Genomic DNA, 11,425 nt, shown 5'->3' with positions numbered 1-11,425 from the left:
ATATATATATATATATATATATATATATATATATAACATATATATATATATATATATATATATAAATATATATATATATATATATATATATATATATATATATATATATATATATATATATATATATATATATATATATATATATATATATAAAATATATATATATATATATATATATATATATATATATATATATATATATATATATAAATATATATATATATATATATATATATATATATATATATATATATATATATATATATATATATATATATATATATATATATATATATTTATATATATATATATATATATATATATATATATATATATATATATATATATATATATATATATATATATATATATATATATATATATATATATATATATATATATATATATATATATATATATATATATATATATATATATATATATATATATATTTAATTTGTTCCGAATTTTGCTCCCACACCAAACACTTCCGTAAACCGAAACGAATTTCCTTATTGAAATTAATGTATATCCCATTCATGTGTCCTATATCTCAATATATATATATATATATATATATATATATATATATATAGATATATATATATATATAAATATAATTTTATAATTTTATAGGTTATTTTTACAGAATTTGAAAAGATTGTTATTTTTAGTAAATAAAACAGCAATGATGGCGCAATATGTAACAGGAATTAATGTGTTACGGTTGTTAGCGGAGACTCCTGCAACCGCTAACTACACACTCGATGTGTAGGTTGGCCCCTGGGGTTTAGCAGCCGCAGTTTCTATTCGAGGCACCGGAACTACGTTCGACAACCAACGTGAAGCAAACCTGGACGTATCGTCCGGAGATGGAGGGTGAACGGGATTCAGGTTACTTTCAAGGAAGGCATGTTGCTGCCGAGGCTCGCTCCCTGTTCCTTCTTTGGAGAGCGTAGTGCATCCACCGTTTCTGCTTTTCTTCAGGCAGCACCATCCCTTTTAACCATCTTTCAGGGGACATTGTTACAAGCAAAAGAACCACACTGCATTGCTGAAAACATGACACGAGCGCATCGGATGCTATTACTACGAGTTTACAACGCGGACTGGAGACTAGAGCCGACGGTCTCGTGGTCAAGGATTACACTAGACCCGGAGCAAGAATTAACACTAAGTCTTACCAAATTTTTGGCGCTTTGTTCTGGCGCGTCAGAGCTTAATTAGAAGAATTCCCCTGATTCTCGGCAAGAATCGGGGTCCTGCGCCAGGCGGGCGGGCTGGGTACGACCACTGTCTTGCTGGCCATTTACCTCCATAGGCCTACATGGCGATGACCATTTCCTGAGCTTCCTAAGGGTAACCTCTGCCAGATGGGGTGCATATAGAGTTCACGAGAAAGTTACTGTTGTACCAGTTGTACCCACAGACCATTTTAAAGCAACACTTTAGGATAAGTAAGAACTTACCGCGTATGAAAACATCATCGTCATCGTTAGAAATAAGAAAGTGACAGACAGTCGCCAAGACAGGGTACGAAGACGGTCAGGAAAGACCGTCGGCCAACTCTTGGCAACAGCTCGGCTAGCTTAGTCGGCAAACTGAAGCTGACAGACAATCTGGAAGACTGTCGTCAAGACCGTCAAGACTGTCGGCCAATCGGTCGGCAGATTTCGTGGTTGTCATAGACATGGCGCCATTTCAAAAATTGACCGTTTAGGACTTCGTCTTGAGACTAGGTTGACAGCATGGCCGCAGACATTCTGCTGAACTCAGTTGGCCGAATGTACCAGGCAGTCGGCAATCATGGTAGCCGACACCAAGACGCCAAAAAATTCTTGGAGCGTGGGAGCCGACTCTTGTCAAAATGCAGTGGTCGCCGGGTTGTCTTGGTCCAGAGTCGGCACAGTGTGAACGTGGGCTTTTTAGGATTGCAAATCCTGCCACCCTTTTCCCTCAAAAAATATGGAATGCTATTTGTCTCTCGTATTTGCTCTGTCTGAAATGGTTAAGCTGGATAAAACTCAGTACGTGGGGCAATTGTAGTGAGCGCATTTTTCGATGTAAACAGCATGCAACATGTCATCCTCCTCCCCTTCCTCTCCTCTTGCCTTCACCAGCAGCGGTAGGGGCTTGTCAGTCATGGCAGCCTCACAGAGAAATTTTATGGTTGCCATCCGTTCCGTAATATATGGATTCGTTCTGTGGCTGCAGAATGGAACTGTTGTTCCTCATTTTTAGATCAAGGTGACAGCTCTAATCGACACTCTATTCCCATTGTTTTCTGCGTTGAGCACTCGTCTTGCAGCGAACCAAATGGAACCCACGCCTGGCTGCCCTCGATTTGTGGCCAAAAGACACGCCAGTCCTCGTCGGAAGACAGACTTGGTAGGCTAGGGCTGACCTATATGATAGAGTCGGTCTATCAGCATCCTCCCTCCCTTCATAAGCCGTCACTGGCAAGGGTTTGTGGTCCCTTCCTCGAAGGAACGGGCCGTCGTTTGACCCAATGGCCTCCATGAGAGTCTGCTGTGTTCCCACCCGGGGTGACGACAAACAAAAAAATAAAATAAAAATGGAAACAAGATGCCTGCGTATACCAAGTCACCGCTCGTAAAACCAAGGGATTTTGTGGGGATTGCTTTTGCTCGTAAATCCTAAAAACACTTGTAAATCCAAGCACACCTGTAAACCGAGGTTGATTGATCAGTTAATAATGCAGGTGACGCGTAAAAAGCGCAGGGGGTTTAAGAAAAGAGGAATTTTAACCTATGAGTGAATCGGTATTCGCTCTAACCAACCCACAACTGTCCTCCTCCTTTAATCCACTCATCTGTCTACAAGCAAAATGTTAAAAAAAAAAAAAAAAAAAATTCATGAACTCGATATTTTTCTGAAAGGCTTCACTTCCAAAACAGCGCGTTCAACAAGTCCATTAAACAGGTGTATGAAGCACCAGACTTCATCAGTAGTCACATCACTGTTGCTCCGATGCTATCAACTAATGTCGGGTCATCATGTAGCCATGGCTCAAGCCAAATGAGCTTTTTAATGCAATATGTTATTGGCCGGGTCATTTTAGATCAGTATGGTATTCAGGTGCTGGATGAGGACACGGACGCTCTCACCAAAACCTCACTTAAAGGATTAAATGTGTTAGGTAAAAAACATGGAAGCAATTATTGATAATTGTCGAAAAATATTTAATTTAGAAATACATTTCTGCAAAATGAGTTATATTTGCTGATATCGCATTATTTGTTTTAATTATTACATATATGATTCTTATATATCATTGTGTAACATTTTTACACTTACATTTTTTTTCTCCAGAATGTATTGATTTGTTCTCTGCTGTACAGTTTGCATTTGTGTCCATCATTACTATAGAGCCATTTCACTGCTTTCAAGCTTAATATGTAATACATTTTTTTTACGGCAGAGGAAACAGTTCAAGGGAAAAAAAATAATAATAATGAAAAAAAAAGCCCGCTACTTACTGCTCCTGAATAGAGAGGAGTGGCCAAAAAGAGAAATCATGCCATGTGAAAGAAGAAGAAGATGAAGAAGAAGAAGCAGAAAAAGAAGAAGAAGAGGAGCACCACAACAAACAACAACAAAAACAAGAAAAGGCAAATAAAAGGTGACATCATTAAAAGAAACGTCTAGGAGGGAGGAAGAAGGAAGTGGGATTAAAGTGCAAAGGGAAAGAGGAAGAGGAACAGGATGATAACAAGCGGGAGGAGAAAAAGGAACAAAGAGGAAGGAAGAGCCCCCTCAAATATATGGAAGGTAAAGACGTAAGAAAAGGAGGAGGAAGAGGAAGAGGAAGAGTATGGAAGAGGCCTTTAGGGTTAGAGGTCTTGCAAAAACTAGACTTGGAATAAAAAAAGGCATCCTGTTTTTTCTCGAATTCACGCAAGACAAAACTTGGCTGTGCGTTGAGACGAATATAGGGAGGGAGGGAGGGAGGGTGAGAATGGGAGGAAGGTGGCAATATGGAAGAAGAGGAGGAGGAGGAGGAGGAGGAGGAGGAGGAGGAGGAGGAACAGAAAGATAGAGAGGAGGAGGAGTTGAAAGAGGACAAAGACGAGGAAAAAAAAAAAAGAAGAGGACAGTTTGTGACTATCTAGGAGAGGAGGAAGGGGAGAATGGGAAACAGGAACAGGAGGAGGAGGAGAAGAAGGAGGAGGAGGAAGAGGAGGAGAAGGAGAGAAAGAGAAGGAAGAGAAGAAAGACACTATGAGATTATCAGAGAGAGAGAGAGAGAGAGAGAGAGAGAGAGAGAGAGAGAGAGAGAGAGAGAGAGAGAGAGAGGAGACGGCAATGAGATGGAAAAAGCGAAAAGACAGTAGGAATATGAACCTTTGAGACTTTCCGGAGGGGAGGGACTGAGTATGAAGGAAACATAGAAACGCGGAGGAACAATCAACAGAATGTCTCTAGGTTGCAAGCTATTAGGGTAAGAAATCGGACTGGAGCTGTGATACAAATTGGGTTCCACAGGCTTCAGCATTCGGTCCATTGTTGCTTATCGCGTTTGCATTAATGTTTTGATACAGGAAGGAGTAGTGGTAATAGTAAGGTTGCGTATGATACAAAAAGATCGGCAGAGAAATCTCTAATGAGATTCAGTGATGCTAGTGGTCTCCAGGGTGAACTAGACAAATTTTGCGATTTGGCGCGGAAGTTGCAGATGGAATTCAACGCTGGCAAGTTTATTATTTCTAAATGTAGGCAGAAATAATCCTTCGTATTTTTTATTAAATTACACTTCCCTAAGCAGGTCTTGATGGAGTGAGCTTAGTAAGTCTTCGGTGCTCTGATCTCCGTTTAAAAGTTCAATGCATTCAGGTTAAGAATCGTACAAACAGAGAAATGGGTTTTATTTTTAAGGAAAGGAAGCAATAGCTGCGCCGAGGCTCTCCTCCAGCTATATTTAGCAGTGGTTAGAAATCATCTCAGATTATGTGGTTCAGCTTGGCCACTTTTACATAAATCAGAATGGATATCATGATGTTAGAATATGTGCAGAGGAGGATGTCAAAATGATTCACGGGTTAAGACATTTGCCGTATGAAGATATGCTTAAATATATGGATTTGCATTTCTAAAAGGGTGAAGGGTGCGAGGAGACTTAATCGAAGTTTATAAAGGATGAAGTGTTTAAATAATAATCAATCAATCAGCGGAGTGCATACACCGGGGGCCCATCGCATACGCCCACCTTTACGACGCCAAGCCTGGGGTCCCTCCGGCGAGTCCTCATGCAGGCCTCTCCTTCCCAACTCCCTGCCTCAAGCCACGAACTCCATGGGTCCCCGCCTCCTCCACTCAGGATTGTCTATTACAGAGACATCCTGATGAGTAGGATCAGCTTCAGGGTAACGTGACACGTGCTCATATAGCCGGAGTTGAGTTGACGGGACTATGCAGGTAATATATGTCGAATCAGTCTCACGGAGTAGTCGCCGGTTTGACACAAAGTCATTCCAGCGATATCCCATGATTCTACGTAGACACTTATTAATTGGGCATCAATCTCGCTTCTCCAAGTCCCCATTAGTGTCCATGTCTCACAACCATAGAGTAAGATAGGGAGCACAGGGTCTTTAAGATCCGGATTGACTGATTGATTATTGGGGCGTTTATCTTGGCGCCGCAACAGCAAGCGTCATGTGGCGCCGAATAAAAGATTAAATAAAACTATTTTAAAAACCATATCAATCAGTATTTAATTAGAAACAAGGTTAAAAAAATAATTCAATAACAGGACAATAAAACCTACAGGAGATTGAGGACGCCATCCTCCTGTAGGAAGCCATAAACATCATGTCCCGGAAAGAGCGCCTTCTCCCCCAGCACCAGGGAGAAAGAGAAACTCCCATCTCCTCCCCGACACCGGGGAAGATACCGCTCTCGCAGGTCCCCCAGACTGGGGCATTCGACCAGCGAGTGCCGAACAGTCAGGGGGGACCAAAACAGTCGTCACAGTAGGGCTGAACTACTCCGGGACATGGGGAAGCCATGTGTATCTTGGAGGACCAATCCTACGGCTTAAAGGAATAAGACCAGGGACGCACAGCCCTGGTTGTGACTTTCCCATCTCTTTGTTGTGGCAATCACAGCCCACCTGCGCTGCCACACCCTCTGAAGTGCAGATCGCACGGTGGGATACAAGTCCCAATCAAGAGCGCACTGTGAGGGAGGGCGAGAAGCAGCGGCCAGCGCCACCTCATCAGCCTCCTACTGTAGCTCATTACCAAGCACAGAGGCGTGGGCAGGTACCCAGGAAAAATATATTTAGTGGCCACGCCTTTTGGCCAGAGCGCGCCAGCTAAAAATTTCTAAAACTATATGGTGGGTGCTTCAAAATCTTCCATTCCGTACAGGGGGTCACCTGTAGAGTCAGAGTAGACAGTATAAAATAATTGACAGGCAAAGTGAAGATTGTGCGAATTGCTAAAAGAATGGCAGACAGTTCTGCGGTAAAAATTGAGGCTAGGGCAGGTAAAGTTCCAGAACGGGAAAAGTTTGGAAAGACTGATCCAAATCCGACACCAGCATCGGATTTGCAGTCCGTGTATACTGGTACAGAATTGGCTAGACTAGCCGTGTGTGACAAGAAAAGCTGTCGAGCAGAATCTGTCGAGATTCTTGCCTTGTTGAAGTACCGTAAGAAATTTGTTTTTTGGAACTCCTAAGGTGTGATGGGGGGTACCTAATAGACTGCTATAGGGAAGTATCGTAGTGAGAGGTACCCAATGACATTCCGGACACGGAAACCAAAGGAGCGAGGTAGGAGAGGCTTGTTTCTGTATATTGTATCTAAATTGTTGTCTAAGGCAACGGTGTAGGCAGAGTTGTTAGGTTGGCGTGTAGTCTGTACCAGTATTCAATTAGGAGTTCGTCTCTGTGTAAGTCCAAGGGTGGCAATCCTGCGTCAACTAGAAGGCTTGATATAGGCGATGATCTAAAAGCACCTGTTGACAGTCGGACTGCAGCGTGGTGGACTGCATCAAGTGTGCGGAGGCGGGCGGATATTGCCGATGTGTATACTTCGCAGCCGTAGGACAGTCTCGACCCAATGAGTGCCTGGTAAAGGCGTAGGTGTATTGTGCGGTCAGCGCCCCATGAAGTGTATGGCAGAACACGAAAGAGATCGAGGAATCTCATGCACTTTGTTTTTTAAGGCTTTTAGGTGTGGAAGCCATGAGGCGCCTGTCGAAGACGAGTCCTGCGAACTTGTGTTCTTCCACAATAGGTAGACGTGAACCGCACATGATGAGATCAAGGTCTGGATGGTGGCCTCTCAGGCGGCAAAAGTGCATGGCAACCGACTTGGATAGTGATAATCGGAAGCGATGATTATTTGCCCATCTGGATGTTCTGTCGATGGCATGTTGCAGTCTTTGCTCCGCGGTGGTCATCCGCGACGCTGAGTACCAGATTGCCAGGTCGTCGACATAGAGGAAGGACGACACCCCCTCTGGGAGCGATGTTGCAGCTCCATTTATAGCCACGGCAAAGAGGGTGACACTGAGGACGCTTCCTTGGGAAACTCCTTCCTGTTGTTCATAGAGTGGTGAGTAGAAGGTACCAACTCTTACGCGGAAGGTCCGTTCTCGTTCTCCAAGAAATCCTTCAATAAGCTTTGGCATCCGTCCACGAAGACCAAAGTTATGAAGCTGCTTTAAGATCCCATACCTCCATGTCGTGTCGTAGGCCAGTCCGCAAGCCAATTGTGAATGTTACCTGAGATACCGTGCGCCAGTAGTTTGCTACAATCGTTGGTGGGGACCTTATCAAATGCCTTTGAAAATCCAGACAAATGATATTTACTGATCTGCTTTCATCGAACACCTCAAAAATATAGTGAAAAAATCAAGCAAGTTAGTCAAACACGAACGTTTACTACGGAAGCCATGTTGCGAATTATTTATTATATTATTTTCTTCGAAGAATTTCACCATATTGTCGCAAATGATAGTCTCCATTAACTTACAAACAATCGATGTCAGGCTAATTGGTCGATAGTTTCTGATGAGACTTGTCCCCTTTGAAAATTGGTGTGACATTTGCAAGTTTCCAATCCGACGGAACTTTTTCCAGCTGTTAAAGATTTATTGAATATGATGGAGAGCGGTTTACAAATTTGATGTTTGATTTCTTTTAAGACCCTTGGGGTAAATTTATCTGGGACCAGGAGCTTTGCTTACTTTAATCTTTTCAATAGTGCGTAAATGTCACTTACGATGAGCACGCCACTTATCATCTTTTTCGGCCCTTCTAACCTCCGGCGGTTGAGGTGATAAACAATCTTCGTCGGTAAATACGGATGCGAAAAAGTTATTTAGGATTGTAGCTATTTCATTTTCATCGTTCGTGTGGTTACCATTTTCATTAGCAAGCGGTGCGTTACCACAAGTGAGTGACTTTTTATTATTTACATAGCTAAAAAATTCTTTAGGATTAGATTTTCTTGTTTCCGCTATATATCCTTCAAGATTTTTCTTGCTTGTTTTATTAATTTCTGGTCTCGCGGCGAATTCTGTTCAACTCTAGTTTGTCAGCCTCGCTCTGAGTTGATATGTATCTACTGTATACGCGTTTTTAAGAGATAGGCTATTTTGAATTTCTGTTATTCCACCATTTGGGCTTCTTCTTAGAAGCTGAACGTCTGTTACGATAAGGTACGCATATGCTTATGGCATTGTTCAATATTGTGGTGAAGGCCCCCCAAGATTTATCAATATCTGTTTCCGCTGTGATTTCAGTCCAGTCAGAATTATTTAGAATTAATCGGAGTCTTACGAAATTCGCTCTCTGATAATCAAGCACCTTTTCTTTACTAGGAGTTACTTACTTTCTTTCATATTGATGCTGAATGTGATTGTTCGGTGATCGCTAGAACTAAAAATTGACCAACATTTACTTCGTTAACTGATCAGCTGTTAAGATAAGGTCAAGTATATTATTTTCCTGAGTTTGTCTTTGAACGTGTTGATGCAAATCACTTAGTAAATATGTGTACAGGTCGAGCCCTGTATGACAGTTCAACGGTTCACCCATCTTTTCACTTGCAAGTTAAAGTCCCAACAATTACTGCCTCGCAACTGCTACTGTTTCTAATAATAATTCACTTAATGCGTGGTCGATATCAAGAGTCTGCCTGGCGGTCTGTAGATAAGTCCAATTACTATTTTACGAGATTTATTTTAATTTCAATGAAGACCGTGTCTCACATTGGTTATAATATCTGTTTTCACGGATACTGGATGGAGAGAGTTGTGGATATAAAAGATAACGCCTCCACCCTGTCTGTTCTCTCTTTCATGACTAAAGATGGTATAACCCGGTAATCTATATTCCGCAATGAAATCTCTATTTGAAGCATTCATCCAAGATTCTGTGACCTGATGATGTGATAATGATTTGTAGCTTTGAGGGGACGCGGTGGAGCCCTGGCACAGACTGTTCGGAGGTTGAGGATACGGGCGCTGGCAGGGCCGCACTGTGACCTTGGCAGCAGCGGTCACCGGCTGAGGGTAAGCCGGGGCCACTGGTGCAGAGGTGGAGGCTGCTGCCGGCACCCGGGATTCTTCCAGCGATCCAGAAGCGGGCGCTGAAGAAGGCACTTTAGCAGGAGGTCTGTCCCCAAGGGAGTCCTCACTGCGAGTGCAATTCTTCTGATGGGGCTCAGTACCACAATCATCAGGCGTCTGGGGCGATGATACGGCCTTTTGAGGCAAAATTGAGGTTTTGAAAAGAACATACTTGGCAGTGGTAGAACGGCGATGGCATGGACATTGAGGGCAGCGGCATATGTCATTCCGGGGTGGCCATCTTTGTTAGGTGTTGTTTGGCCTCAGCGAAGGGTACCCTTTCCTGATTGCGTATTTTGAGTAATTTCCTCTCAAAGAGGAAGCGCTCACAATCCTTTGATGAGGCAGGACGAGGTTCACCACAGTGGTAACAATGTACAGGTCAGTCGTCACCGTGGTTATCCATACCGACAGGTCTGGATGACATGACCATACGCTTGGCAATGAAAGCACCTTCTGGGGTTGGGGACATAAGGGCTTCACATTCAAATTCAACCAGGCCAGCTTGACAGTCTTCGGCAGTACTAATCTGTTGAAAGTAATAAATAGGGTTGGTGTAGGTGTACTTTTCGTTGAACTCGTCGCACTGAGGTCACATCGTAGTTTATTAGTTCGTTCACCAACCTTTCTTCTGAGTAACGAAGAAGGTCCCGTGAAAAGACAACTCCCCGAGATTAGTTCATGGTGGCATGGGGAGAGCAGGACACTGATGCATCAAGAACGGAGGTAAGGGAGCGGAGCTGAACTCTCTTCAGGTGACGAAATCAACCAACAAGCTACTGTCCCTTGTGGCATAATCTTGGGCTCACGGCCAAGTCTTGACCAGACAACGGTGCACTTCAAAATATCCAGGTCATTTATCGAGTCTTTGGGCAGACCTTCAGGAGGTAGGGACTTTTCCAGAAGCACCACTAGGAGCCATGAAAGGCTTCAAGGTGGTGATGAGAGAGGACCGTGTGGGAGTTTCCGGGGCCGGGCGGACATCAGGAAGAGAGGCAGGCTGGGGCAGTGTATCTATATCCATACACAGGGAGTTTCTTCTACTTCCCTACACCCCTACCCACCACGGAGCCCAACAAGAGGAGGCTGGATGTTGGGGTTTGACTGCACCCAACAGCCCCAGGGGTAGTGGGGAAGTATACGCAGTCACTGCCAAGTGTTTAACTGGACCATTGCGATCGCCCACCCGACAGTGACCGCTGGACCCTAGCCTTCGCATGGTCCTAGCCAGCGCATGACCAGCCGATTGATTCAGTGGGACCACTTGAACTGCCCGTTCACCCCAACCCTCCCACCATAGGAGCGTGTTGACCACCGAGGGGAACTAAACCCGCCCCGCGGTGGACTCAACTCCCAGATGAAAGGGTACGGGGAGTATACGGGACGCCACGCACGGCAAACACGTGGTGAGACAATAGCCCTACCCTAGGCGGTAAAAGGGCGGGCGCAGGCAACATCACAAATAGGCCTCCTCTACTAGTGATGAGGGGGGATCACTTGGTCCACGACGGCAGCGGACATCGAGCCCTATCGAGGTAGGCAAGCCACCTCGGTAAGGTGGTGCCGCCGTCCTCGCTTCAAGCCCGTCACCACGACAAGGTGACTTCGACGGGGTGAAGATCCGGATGTTTGTCCTTCTGCACAGGTATCGACAATGCCATATACTCGTGCTGAGCGAGACCATAACACAGTGGGCCGGGTCAATCCGCCAAGACTTCCTGGCGAGACTCACCGTTGTTATAAACCAGGCTACCAAGATACGTGAAACTTTCTGAGATCTCAACGTCCTCATCACACGCATGAGACTGTACTGTTTTATC

Source organism: Eriocheir sinensis, chromosome 13, assembly GCF_024679095.1.
Source record: "Eriocheir sinensis breed Jianghai 21 chromosome 13, ASM2467909v1, whole genome shotgun sequence".
NCBI classification, from domain to species: Eukaryota; Metazoa; Arthropoda; class Malacostraca; order Decapoda; family Varunidae; genus Eriocheir; species Eriocheir sinensis.
This window is presented reverse-complemented; position numbering follows the sequence as displayed.